Raw genomic sequence first — 14,936 nt, 5'->3', positions numbered from 1 at the left:
TTCTAAATACTGTTCTATTGGTTGGCTATTTAACAGTATCACACTCACACACACACACACACACACACACACACACACACACACACACACACAAAATTCTTGCCTTCACAGAGGATGCATTGTAGTTGAAGGACAATAATCTGAGAAATGTGATGAAGTAGCCATTTTATGTCTGGAAAGAGGAGGGACCAGGCACTGCCGTGACCCTGTGTCTCTGTTTTTTGCTTTGTGTGTGTATAAACATGTGCATAATTTATGCATATGTATTATGCATGCATATATATAAACATATGTGCATAATTTACACATATGTATTAATGATATATGTCACAAACACATACACACAAGTGTGTTTTATAAAAGTGTAAAGTCTTCATGATGAACTAAATGCTAATTGATTTGCAGTTCCTTCTCAAGTACAGATTAAAGGCTGATTTAAGTTAAAGACTAATGTAAAGTGCAAGTTTATACATTTAGCAAACAGCATATTTAATCAGTTAAATTATTACAACTTAATCAATGTAAGTTAACTTAATACATAAAAATGTTTACAGTAATGAGTTTAAAATCAGAGGAATTTACAATTGTTCAATGCAAAATTTCAAGTCAATAATTATTTATATATTTGATAACTGTATTTATTTCAATAGTTTTTCAAATTTAATTTGTTTTTATTCCCTGAAAAGTGTATTCCCTCTCTGATGATAAAATTAAGGCACAATCTTTATCTTTTCTGATAATTCTTTATAACAGAATTACAGAAATTAGCACACTAAATAATCATCTAAAATTACAGCAAAAACATTGTGCTTCTAAGCTTTACATATGTAATAACAACAATAGACTATCAAATAAAGAAAAGTTCTGGAAGATAAACTAGTCATTAGAGGAAAGAGTATAAGGAAATAGATACAGCGTCTGAAAACGCTGACACTATACAGCTACAGGTCTAGGAGAACCTTTGATGTACCTGCCCTTGGCCGGATATAAACTAAGGGAACATTGTGGAGGATACTAGAGGAAAGCACGGAAGAATTTTTTGCCTTCTGGCTGCATATAACATTGAGGGAAAGATGGCCAAGTACTGAATTAGCTTTCGGCAGGACGTTTGCCTGCCTGGATGTATGGTAACATGTTAGATTTGTATTTCACTCTTAAAAAAGAAAGGTGAGGAAATTTTTGAAAACAACCTATGCCAGAAATTCCATTAGCATACAAAAAAACTCAGTATCATCAATATCAAGACTGAAAATTACCTAAAAATTAATTTCCATCCATAAATGGCCATCAGGAGGGAAAATTAATTTTTACAAGGGAGGGACTCATATAACTCTTCAGAGGTAATTGTGCAGTTAAATTAAAATGAACTTCACTTCTCATCTCGAAGTCTATTCACTGTCATTTCTGAGTGAAATAACTAAAGAATATATATTTGTCATAATGAGTATAAGAATTTTATCAATTTTAACTACACTTAAATATTTTTTATAAGTTTTATTTGATAGCCAATTAATTTCTCTATTTTGAAAAATATGTTTAACCCAGAGCCTGAAAAGTTTATAGCAAGATCCCCATCTTCTGCACTAGTAGAGAGGTATAAATAAATTCTGTTAATTGAAAATGTGCTGGATATTTTTCTAAGTATAGACAAACACATTTATTGCAATACACACAATTTATCTGATGTTAGATCAGACAGTTTTATACAATCTAAAATGTTCCAAATGATTATTGACGTGATTTTTAGAGTTAAAAACATTTAGATGTTTATGGGCTTCCTATCCTTTTGGACTTAATACAGATGTAAGGCTTTGGGCTCCATCGTGTTATATGTATTTTCAATGAGAGATAGTTTAATCCATGATATATAACTGTTCATATGAGACGAGCTCATACTGGGTCATTACTATGTAACTTGAGGTTTTTTCAGTTTGTGATGTGGACCTGTCCATTATGGATGCAGCATCACTAAACAATACATGCAGGGACACAAGGCAAACTTTTGAATATAAGGAATGTTGAAATTTTGTTTGAAAGAATTAAAAGTTGCAAAAGAACATCAAACAAGTAGTCAGGTGTTTTTACGACATGATGATATCTCACGACCCTGGAGAAGCATTTCTGACTCTAACTCTGTTTCACTGCATTTTAGCAATATGTTTATTGCCCTGACCAAATTTGCAGTCTAAATGATTGAATATTCTAGAAAATGCACTTGCTGATTTGGCACCTGTTTACAAAAATATCATAACCTTTACTTTCCCTCAAAGCTGGTTATAACCTGTTCTGTGCATGATGGCATGGACTCTCAGCTGAGTACTCCGATTGTTAGACAACATAGTAGTCAATTAAGTCTTAGTAGAAGAAAAACCTAATTATACATTTATGAGCAATCTAAAAAACTGCTTTTATGCTTCAAAGGTATCTTTCCATTCTTCTTTCAAAAAATGTTTATTGAAAGTCAAGTTGGAGCTATGAACTTTGCTATGTGCTAGTGTTTCAAAGAGGAATAGGACATGCTTCCAGGCCAAGATGTTTAAAACTTCAGAGAGTTTTAAGATCCTGATTAAAGGATCTTACAGTAAACCCACACTCTAATACAGAAAATGTAGTAATCTCACAGTATTTTCTGTTTATGCCTGTGAGAAGCACAAGCCCAAAATCCATTCTCTAATGTCCCAATTAACACATACCTATTTCACAAAGTTACTCCTAGGTATGTGTAACTTCTGATAATGGCATAGTATTAAGTAATCCAAAACTGAGAAACTTGTTAAAAATTATTACTTTTTAAAATATATGTGCCTTTGAAGAAACTAATTAAGTCAATTAAACATTAAAAATTAAAACATTAAAGCATAACAAAACTATTATCTTAGAACTTTAATAAGAAATTTGTATCTCTCACAAGCTCTAGAGAAGTACTAATTAACACATTCCTTAGGTTCACACTAGAGTTTCTTGCAAGAAAAAAATGTGTACTGAAAATACTGAAATTTTGTATTACATTAAATTTATTTAGCACAAATGTCATTCCACACCTCTCCTTTATCCTTACATTTAATATTCTGATGATATTTAGGTTAAAGATGTTACTGATTTTGTCCTCCTCCCATCATTCAGAGGGTCTTGTTTGTGTTTTATTTTGTTAATCAAATATATTTTAATTTGTTAATTCTTGCAAGCTACAGTTTCTTCCTAGAAGTATGTTTTGCAGACTGTGTGATATCTTCCAGATTTTTGTAACACCATCCCATGAATGTTAAGGAGTCAGAGCATTCTAAATGATACTCTAGTGGTCTAAACAAATTGAGTTTCTGAAACTATATTTTTCATTCCAAGAAAGTTGTGAAAGATTGTAAATTGATGTCTCTTAATTTTTTTTTAAAACAAGGAATCTATATGGATAGTACCACTGTGGTTTTGAGAGAGTAACATACTAGTTTTATTTGGAACTGGATAATTATAAATTTTAATTGCACTAAGAAGAAGGATGCAATGGGATATTAGATATATATTCTGAGCTAGAGAAGCCAGGAATCTTCTAATTATGCTTTAAGTCAACCACATCTCTTTCCTGCAAAATCCCTCTGAAAGATGTCTGTGCAAAGAGGCCCAAGAAATAAATAAAAGAAATGGTACTCTATTAATTGGTCACAGCTCTAGTTAACCAGACTACACCAAACTGGGGAGTGTTCTGCTAGAGTGAAGGTTCTAACTCTAAAGAGCAATTGAAAGCCATATACTGCAGTGCAGAAACAATATTAACCAGGCATCTAGGAAGAGGATGCCTCCATGCTTGTTGCAATGCACCAGCATGGCCAGGTATGATCCTCACTTCCTCTCCAACTGGTCCTGTCTGGTGGGGGCTAAGAAAGGTGGTGATTCAGAACAGGAAGACAAAGATGGTTGATTTGACTCCATAGAATCAGAAACTACTTCATCTTATCTCTCCAACTTCATGGAGGGGACATAAAATGGGATGCAAAGCCTTATGCATTGTGAAATTGTTAGGAAAGGTCTAGACAATAACAAAAATCATAGTCAGGGAAGCTCCTTAACACAAAGAGGCCCCTATATTCAGCAAATGCCATACAGGCAAGAATAACAAAAGATATAATTAAACCTGTCTGTCAAATACAGCACAGTTTGATTCTTATACTGTTCACCACACAAATTTAAACTTGAAATTAAGAAAACCCAAATAAAGAGAATTCACTGCAGAGTCTTATGTCTTTAACTTCCTATGAGAGTTTTACATTGACTAAACTTTAAATCATCACTTACATTGTACATGTCCTAAGTAAATTTTGCTTATTTCTGAATTTTGCTCTAGAGATTTTCATCTTTAGAGGTAGAAAATATTTGATGGCCTAATTACATAAAGAGAGTGTATTAACTTTTATTGTTCCTATTATAATGAAGAAATATAGTATTAATATTGTTTTCATGGAGCGTATATGCTAGGAAATAACCCATGAAGATATATAGCAATATAAGTATATAATTAAAATTAAGGTCAAAAAGAAAGAGTTGTCAAATCAGATGTTTCTGTCATTCTCTCTCTCTCTCTCTCTCTCTCTCTCTTTTCTCTTTCTTTCTTTCTTTTGCCTGATTTGCCTTCCCAGGGGAGGATCTCAAATGTTGGAGACAGCAAAGCATTTTTCAGGAACATCGTGAAAATCAGTGGGAATGGGAGCCTCAGTCCTGGACAGATGTTCTTGCTAGGAGGTAAGGGAAACAGGTTTGTCCTGTGTTCCTGATTAAAGTTATCTAGGACCCAAGAGAAACTGCAATAATTAGAACACCTTGTACTTTTCTTATTAGGCTTTCTTTAGTTGTCAGGTCCGTGAAATCCAGTTATCTTTCCACCATATATTTCACCTTGTCTCTTAATCTTTCCTGTAATATGTTGTCATTAAAAAATCCCTGAAATCGGGTATAAGTATCCTAAATCTGACCCCCTCATTGGGTGAATCCTCCACATATGACTGCTTTCTCCTCGAGAATGGATTTCTTTTTGTAAAGTTTTAAGTGCTGCCTCTGGAACTTGTAACTACCTGCGATACTGACGCTAAAACTTCTGTAAATCTTGACTCCAGAATCTACTCTCCTAAATATATGCCCTGTTCTACTGGCTCCTAAATCTTCCTGGGACATTTACCGAGTGCTTAAATTTGGCTTTATATCTAAATTGGTCAATGTGCAAATTATTGGCTCCTCATATAAACAGACCAGAGTCTAATGTAAAATCATCAGGACAAACTCCTACACAAATCCTCTGTCATCTGTTTTATTTATATTGAATTAATCATATCCAAGTTCTTAAACCCTGAATATATTAATTATTTTAAAAAATATTCTCAATGATTTGTTTCCATAAGCAACTCAAAAGATGATTCTCCTTTTAATTCTTCAATATACTTCTTTCCAAGATGGTACATTTCAGATAATTTTTAATTTTGATGTTTCTTCTTTCTCAATACTCTCCCTGACATATATGCATTATATTCATTATTTTATTTTAATAAAGCACTAACACATGCTAGACTGATATATGTTAACATTCCTATGCTAACCACTTTTCCTAATACCTGTACCCTCTTATCCTATGTCTGAGATGAGTATTGTCCACCAACATTTATTACCTTCTTCCATAGCACAGATTTATTTCTAAAAGACATGAATATATTTCTTAGCCCCTACGCATCTTGTTTCAACCATGTGACTGCTTTTTGCCAAAGAAATGAACTTAACTATGTCAGTTCTGGTTCAAGCACAAATCTACCTCCTCATGCTGTCTTATTTCCACTAGCCATGTGAAAATAATGATAAGGAAATAAGGAATGGTGGAAATGGAGCCCCAGAATAGAAGAATTCTGGTCACTGAATGACTACAGGGAGGAAAAACATATTACAACCAAGAATAACAGACTAGAATTGTTTCATAAATGATATATAAGATTATTTTCCAGATATGATATACTTTAGATCTTTGTAGGATCACTACACAGTTGCCTTGAGAAAGAATTCAAACCCTTTTAACCTGAATTACTTTGATGTCTCTCCTTTGGGAAGTCTCTTGTGACCTGAGCTAGACTAGGTTTAGTGTCCTGCCATGTGCTCCCCTAGCCCATGTCATATCATGTGCCACACCCATCATTAAGCCATACTTCATTGTTTTAATTTGGCTTCCTCAAGTAGACTGTACTTATATTTGCTCAAATAGGAGCAGTTTCTTCTTTCTTCCACATAGCATTTCCAACACCTAGCCTTGTGACTTGGAGCACAGGAAGTGCTAAATACATATGTCCCCATGTAGGAAATGACTGAGCATACAACTGGAAAGCCACGCTGATTTAAGATCAAAAGATTCCAGTGAGACCTCAGAAAGTCAATAGATAAACTAATTTGAAAACAACATTTTCCTCCTTGTTTATTCATTTAATTTATTTTAAAATAAGGCCTTACAACCTCATAAAAAATATCTCCATATAAAACTTTGTGTAAGCTAGCTTTATTAAATGTTAGATTTATAGAATTGGACTATAGTCAGTAATGTTCACAACACCATTAGAAAAAGTATCTTATGAATGTGCTAACTTTTTTTATTTGCTGCAAAATGGTAGTCAATATTTGTGTCACACCCATAAATTTGCCTCATATAGTTATTTAGCATTGGTATACCTTAAATATAAATCAATATTAAAAGTGCTAGTGGCTGTGCATAGCTGTATTCAGTATGATTAATTTTCAAAAGAAAAAAGTTATCAGCAGCCAAAACACTTCAAAAATGTAGCTCAGAAATGCAAAGAAGCTTTTACTAGATTAACCAACCAAGTGAAAATAGCATCTTTGAACTATAGGTATTTTTGTTTAATATGACAGCTAACCAAGCTTCTTTAAGTACAATTTTTCTACAGAAACTGAAAAGCTTTTCCACCTCATTTGTAGATTGGACATTTTTATATATTCAAAGGGAGATGATGCTTGCTTCCTTACCTCTTCAATTTTAGGTGCTTGCACTCCTAAGGAAAATGGATTTTATTCAGCTTAATCGCCTTTAGTCAGAATCTGACCTGTTTCTTGTTATGTTCTTTTGCTCTAAGGCTTAAATTACTTCTTATATGTCCCCTTTCATAATTAAGATAAAATCCTCAATTAAAAACCCTTCTGAAAGAATTCTGGTTTATCATCAGCAAACCAAGACTATAGAATGTAACTTAACAATTCACATTCATCTGAGTGCATTTACCAATTACAAGGTGAACATTTCTTTGAGGCTTAATAACTGTGTTCTTTCTTCTGAGATTCTTTTTTCAGAGTTGCAATTCACTTTCAAGTTCTCCTCTCCTATCAATTCTAAAGTCATTGGCAATTCGCCATTAATTCTTTTCAGGTTTTTAGTTTTGAATTATTCTGAAGAAAGAAGGGAAGTTTGCTTCACTGTGTTTTGTATCTCAGACTTATTTTAAAAACTTGATTAGTGTTTGAGACAAATTACATTAGTTATGATCCTTACTCTACCATATCACCACTAAATATGGACAAGAAAATCTAAATATCACTTTTGTAATAGAATGTTTAGGTCTCCCTTATGCTTGTATATTATGTATCCAATCCTACAACATACTACCAATGAAAATGTTCTCCATTTGTGGCAAGTTATATACTGAACTTTGAAAGCAGGGCATAGGAACCTAAATCATTAGCCATGATTCAGAGAGACCTAAATAAGTGATTTCCTTTTGAAAACTGAATTACAGTGCAACCTTTATGATTTTATTTGTTAGTACTTTAGAATATCTGAAAGTTGTAGAAAAGTATGCAAAGTTTCAATTACACAAGGACAAATTCATAATCCCAAGAATAAAAATAAATTAAAATGAAATAAAAATGATAATTTCTGACCTAAATTTTTGCCTGTTTATCAGCAAAATTAAACTAACATTATAAAAGCTTAGGGTATCGATTATCTTACTTTGTATAATTCCTACATAATGTTTTAATTCTATCTTTTTCTGAAACATTTTGTTGCATCTGCACCCAGCATGCATAAAGTGATTAAAAGAATTTCTGAATAGGAAAGAATATACAGTTCTGTACAGTATATGCTCTTAAAGTGTTATTAACTCAGTGTAACCTTGCTTAGATGGGTTTTTGCTATCTTACCTCTTCTTTTTCTTCCTTGCTTAACTATTTTTTGGTCTTTGCCAATATCTTGAGAACTAATGCGGCATTTTTCATATTTCACTCTTCTAGTACTCTGAACTTGTTTTTTCTCTAAGGATCTGTAATAGTTCTGTTCATGAAGGTAAACTAGATTCCATATAATTTGGTCTAAAAAGTAAATTGCTTATCCAAAAGCATTCCAGAAAATATTGTATAGTACAATACAGTAAAGGAGTTCATGGTCATAGATTAGGTTTCCTAGAAAACAGCCTTGGAATTGGAGATCAGTTTGATGGAGTTCCATTAGGATGTGCTCACAGGTTCAGTATCTCTTGTCACAGGGATGAGCCTAAAACGCAGGCACCAAAGGGAGTTTAGCTGATCCCATGGCACACACCGAAACTGAGATGACCCTTCAGAAGTTTCCCAAGTTGAAGTAAAAGAGGTCTTGCCTTTATACCCAGCATCTGTGTGTTATTATTTGATCTTGGGTGAGGTGGTCATCTTCAACAGAGGCAATTTCCAATGTAAGCTCACAGCTAAGAGTTGTCAGTCAACAAACTTTCCTGAGAGCTGAGGGAATAATCGTTTAAAACTGAAGGCAGGATCTGGGCAGCACAGTGTACACAGTAGGCAGGACATATACAATGATCATCTTCATATGAAATTAAACTATTCTAATTGAATGTATAATTGAAATCAGGAAAACTCAAAGTTTGTAGTTACTCATATTGGAAAAATGGGAAAGAACCGTGTCCTCACCTAATGGAGTTTATGTTAGCACCTTTCCTTTTTTTTCTGGTCCCTACTCTTCACTCTCAGTAATCTCTTTCTTGTGTTTGTTTCTGGTAAATATTCATTTTCGTCATATTTGCTCTATGAATTAATAATCTTTCCTCATTCGTAGTCTCAGATATCTTCTTTTCACCCATGTCTTGATTTTAATTAATATCCTGGGAGTAAATAAATCTTTGTAACTAAGGAATGTAATACAATGTTAATTGCAAAATAACACTTCACAAGACAGTTTCCTGAAAAATGAATGTCTTCTCTGCCATTTATGCCACCTGAACCCCTAAGTCTACCTTAACCTTGACAATCCGTGATGAGAAAGGCACCCCACTTACTTTCCTAATTTCATATGCACCTCTAACCTCTTATTTTACTGATAGTAAGGATAAAAGAGCTTAAGTCACTTTTCTAAGACTGCAGAACTAGTTACTGATCTTTCTATTAACGTCCTGATTTTCAGTTAGTGTTCCCGTGGCCTACAGCATAAGCAGTCTTTGAGAAATATTTGTTGTTGGAAATAGACAAACGTGAAGTAAACAAATAAAATGACTTTGAATAATGGAATATCAGTCAACAAAACCCACAGAAAGTGAGCTATTCTGTGGTCAAGAATTTAATACACATATACTATTAAAAAATTCACAATGTAGGGTGAAGCCAAAATGGCGGCGTGAGTAGAGCAGTGGAAATCTCCTCCCAAAACCATATATATTTTTGAAATACAACAAATACAACTCTCCCTAAAAGAGAGACCAGAAGACACAGGACAACAGCCAGACTACATTCACACCTGCGAGAACCCAGCACCTAGCAAAGGGGGTAAGATACAAGCCACGGCCTGGTGGGACCCAAGCACCCGTCACCCCAGCTCCCAGCGGGAGGAGAGGAGTCTGAGCAGGGAGGGAGAGGGAGCCCAGGACTGATAAATACCCAGCCTTAGCCATCCACACTGCAGTGCGTGCTTGGGGTGCTGGAAACTAGGGAAACAGGACAGTAAGACCTGTGAGTGGGTCCCCGCAGCCAGTGCCCCTGGGACAAAGAAAAGCAAGTGTTTTCTGAAAGTCTTAAAGGGACAGGGACCCCACAGCTGGAAGGAAGCATCCTGGGATACTTGGCCCAGCAGCTGGGAATCACAGGGAACTCCGGGCACCCTAATTCCCTGGGCAGCAGCGCAGCTCGGAGGCCCATCATGGCAATAAACAGCCTCCCGCCTGTTTCCCCTCCAACGCGGCTCCACCATATTGGAGCAGCAGAGTGAGGCCAGCCACGCCCACAGCAACCACGGAGATTAACTCCACAGCGGCTGGGCAAGAATCAGAGGCCCCGTCTGTGCACAGCTGCCCAGCACAAGTTGCTAGAGGTCACTGTTCTCCCAGGAGAGGAGGGACACACACCAACAAGAAGGGACGTTCTCCCAGCCGACACACGCGCCAGCTCCACACAACTACCTCTATCACCATGAAAAGGCAGAAGAATTTCATACAGACAAAAATCACAGAGTCAACACCAGAGAAGGAGATAGAGCTAACCAAACTTCCTGAAAAGAATTCAAAATAAAGCTCATAACCATGCTGATGGAGCTGCAGAGAAATATGCAAGAGCTAAGGGATGACATCCAGAAGGAGATTACAGAAATGAAACAATTTCTGTAAGGATTTATAAGCAGAATGGATAAGATGCAAGAGGCCATTGATGGAATAGAAACCAGAGAACAGGAACGCATAGAAGCTGACATAGAGAGAGACAAAAGGATGTCCAGGAATGAAACAATATTAAGAGAACTGTGTGACCAATCCAAAAGGAACAATATCTGCATTACAGGGGTACCAGAAGAAGAAGAGAGAGAAAAAGAGATAGAAAGTGTGTTTGAAGAAATAATGTCTGAAAACTTCTCCAAAATGCAGGAGGAAATAATCAATCAGACCACGGAATTGAACAGAACTCCCAACAGAAGGGACCCAAGGAGGACAACACCAAGACACAAAATAATTAAAATGGCAAAGATCAAGGACATGGACAGAGTTTAAAGGCAGCTAGAAAGAGGAAAAAGGTCACCTACAAAGGAAAACCCATCAGGCTGTCATCACACTTCTCAACAGAAACCTTACAGGCCAGAAGAGAATGACATGATATATTTAATGCAATGAAACAGAAGGGCCTTGAACCAAGAATACTGTATCCAGCACAATTATCATTTAAATATGAAGGAGGGATTAAACAATTCCCAGACAAGCAAAAGTTGATGGAATTTGCCTCCCACAAACCACCTCTACAGGGAATTTTAGACGGAGTACTCTAGACGGGAGCACTCCTAAGACTAAATAGAAGTCACCACAGAAAATAAAATCACAGCAAAGAAAGCAGACCAACCAAATACTAACTAAAGGCAAAAAATAAAATCAACTACCTACAAAAGCAGTTAAAGGAAACACAAAAGAGCACAGAATAAAACACCCAACATATAAAGAATGGAGGAGGAGGAATAAGAAGGGAGAGAAATAAAGAATCACCAGACAGTGTTTATAACAGCTCAATAAGCAAGTTAAGTTAGACAGTAAGATACTAAAGAAGCTAACTTTGAACCTTTGGTAACTACAAATCTGAAGCCTGCAATGGCAATAAGAACATATCTTTCAGTAATCACCCTAAATGTAAATGGACTGAATGCACCAATCAAAAGACACAGAGTAATAGAATGGATAGAAAAGCAAGACCCATCTATATGCTGCTTACAAGAGACTCACCTCAAACCCAAAGACATGCACAGACTAAAAGTCAAGGGATGGAAAAAGATACTTCATGCAAACAATAGGGAGAAAAAGCAGGTGTTGCAATACTAATATCAGACAAAATAGAGCTCAAAATCGAAAGTAACAATAGATAAAGAAGGACATAACATAATGATAAAGGGCTCAGTCCAACAAGAGGATATAACCATTATAAATATATATGCACCCAATACAGGAACACCAACCTATGTGAAACAAATACTAACAGAATTAAAGGAGGAAATAGAATGCAATGCATTCATTCTGGGAGACTTCAACACACCACTCACTCCAAAGGACAGATCCACCTGACAGAAAATAAGTAAGGACACAAAGGCAGTGAACAACACACTAGAACAGATGGACCTAATAGACATCTACAGAACTCTACATCCAAAAGCAACAGGGTACACATTCTTCTCAAGTGCACATGGAACATTCTCCAGAATAGACCACATACGAGGCCACAAAAAGAGCCTCAGTAAATTCCAGAAGATTGAAATCCTACCAACCATCTTTTCAGACCACAAAGGCATAAAACTAGAAATAAATTGTACAAAGAAAGCAAAAAGGCTCACAAACACATGGAGGCTTAACAACATGCTCCTAAATAATCAATGGATCAATGACCAAATCAAAATAGAGATCCAGCAATGTATGGAAACAAATGACAACAACAATACAAAGCCCCAACTACTGTGGGATACAGCAAAAGCAGCCTTAAGTGGAAGGTATATAGCAATCCAAGCATATTTAAAGAAGGAAGAACAATCCCAAATGAATGGTCTAATGTCACAATTATCGAAATTGGAAAAAGAAGAACAAATGAGGCCTAAGGTCAGCAGAAGGAGGGACATAATAAAGATAAAGATCAGAGAAGAAATTAATATCATTGAGAAGAATAAAACAATAGCAAAAATCAATGAAAACAAGAGTTGGTTCTTCAAGAAAATAAACAAAATAGATAAGCCTCTAGCCAGACTTATTAAAAGGAAAAGACAGTCAACACACATCAACAGAATCAGAAACGAGAAAGGAAAAATCACGACTGACCCCACAGAAATACAAATTATTAGAGAGTACTATGAAAACCTATATGCTAACAAGCTGGGAAACCTAGGAGAAATGGACAACTTCCTAGAAAAATGCAATCTTCCAAGACTGACCAAGGAAGAAACACAAAATTTAAACAAACCAATTACGAGCAAAGAAATTGAAGCAGTAATCAAAAAACTACCCAAGAACAAAATCCCTGGGCCAGATGGATTTACCTCGAAATTTTATCAGACATACAGAGAAGACATACTACCCATTCTCCTTAAAGTTTTCGAAAAAATGGAAGAGGAGGGAATACTCCCAAACTCATTCTATGAAGCCAACATTACCCTAATACCAAAACCAGGCAAATAACCCACCAAAAAGGAAAATTACAGACCAACATCCCTGATGAATGTAGATGCAAAAATACTCAACAAAATATTAGCACACCGAATTCAAATATATATCAAAAGGATCATACACCACGACCAAGTGGGATTCATCCCAGGGATGCAAGGATGGTACAACATTCAAAAATCCATCAACATCATCCACAACATAAACAAAAAGAAGGACAAAAACCACATGATCATCTCCATAGATGCTGAAAAAGCATTCGACAAAATTCAACATCCATTCATGATAAAAACTCTCAGCAAAATGGGTATAGAGGGCAAGTACCTCAACATAATAAATTCCATATGTGATAAACCACAGCTAACATCATACTGAACAGCAAGAAGATGAAAGCTTTTCCTCTGAGATCAAGAACAAGACAGGGATACCCACTCTTCCACTGTTATTCAACATAGTACTGGAGGTCCTAGCTACGGTCATTAGACAAAACAAAGAAATACAAGGAATCCAGATTGATAAAGAAGAAGTTAAACTATCACTATTTGCCGATGACAAGATATTGTGCATAAAAAACCCTAAAGACTCCACTCCAAAACTACTAGAACTGATATTGGAATATAGCAAAGTTACAGGATACAAAATTAACACACAGAAATCTGTGACTTTCCCATACACTAACAATGAACTAATAGAAAGTGAACTAATAGAAAGAGAAATCAGGAAAACAATTCCATTCACAATTGTATTAAAAAGAATAAAATACCTAAGAATAAACCTAACCAAAGAAGTGAAAGACCTATACCCTGAAAACTATCAGACACTCTTAAGAGAAATTAAAGAGGACACTAACAAATGGAAATTCATCCTCATCCCATGCTCTTGGCTAGGAAGAATTAATATCGTCAAAATGGCCATCCTGCCCAAAGCAATATACAGATTTGATGCAATCCTTATCAAATTACCAACAGCATTCTTCAATGAACTGGAACAAATATTCATATGGAAATGCCAAAGACCCCAAATATCCAAAGCAACCCTGAGAAGGAAGAATAAAGTGTGGGGGGGGGTTCTCACTCCCCAACTTCAAGCTCTACCACCAAGCCATAGTAATTAAGACAATTTGGTACTGGCACAAGAACAGAGCCACAGACCAGTGGAACAGAATAGAGACTCCAGACATCAACCCAAACATATATGTTTAATTAATATACGATAAAGGGGCCATGGACATACAATGGGGAAATGACAGCCTCTTCAACAGATGGTGTTGGCAAAACTGGGCAGCTACATGTAAGAGAATGAAACTAGATCACTATCTAACCCCATACACAAAAGTAAATTTGAAATGGATTAAATTCCTGAATGTAAGTCATGAAACCATAAAACTCTTAGAAAAAAAAACAGGAAAAAACCTCTTGGACATAAACATGAGCAACTTCTTCATGAACATATCTCCCCGGGGCAAGGAAAACAAAAGCAAAAATGAACAAGTGGACTACATCCAGCTGAAAAGTTTCTGTACAGCAAAGGACACTGTTGATAGAACAAAAAGGTACCCTACAGTATGGGAGAATATATTCACAAATGACAGATCCGATAAAGGCTTGACATTCAAAATATATAAAGAGCTCACTCACTTCAACAAACAAAAAGCAAATAATCCATTTTTAAAATAGGCAGAGGAGCTGAGAAGACAGTTCTCCAAAGAAATTCAGATGGCCAACATACACATGAAAAGATGCCTCACATCGCTAGTTATCAAAGAAATGCAAATTAAAACCACAATGAGATATCATCTCACACCAGTAA

The sequence above is a fragment of the Manis pentadactyla genome, chromosome 5 (assembly GCF_030020395.1).
Source record: "Manis pentadactyla isolate mManPen7 chromosome 5, mManPen7.hap1, whole genome shotgun sequence".
In the NCBI taxonomy this organism is placed as follows: domain Eukaryota; kingdom Metazoa; phylum Chordata; class Mammalia; order Pholidota; family Manidae; genus Manis; species Manis pentadactyla.
This window is presented reverse-complemented; position numbering follows the sequence as displayed.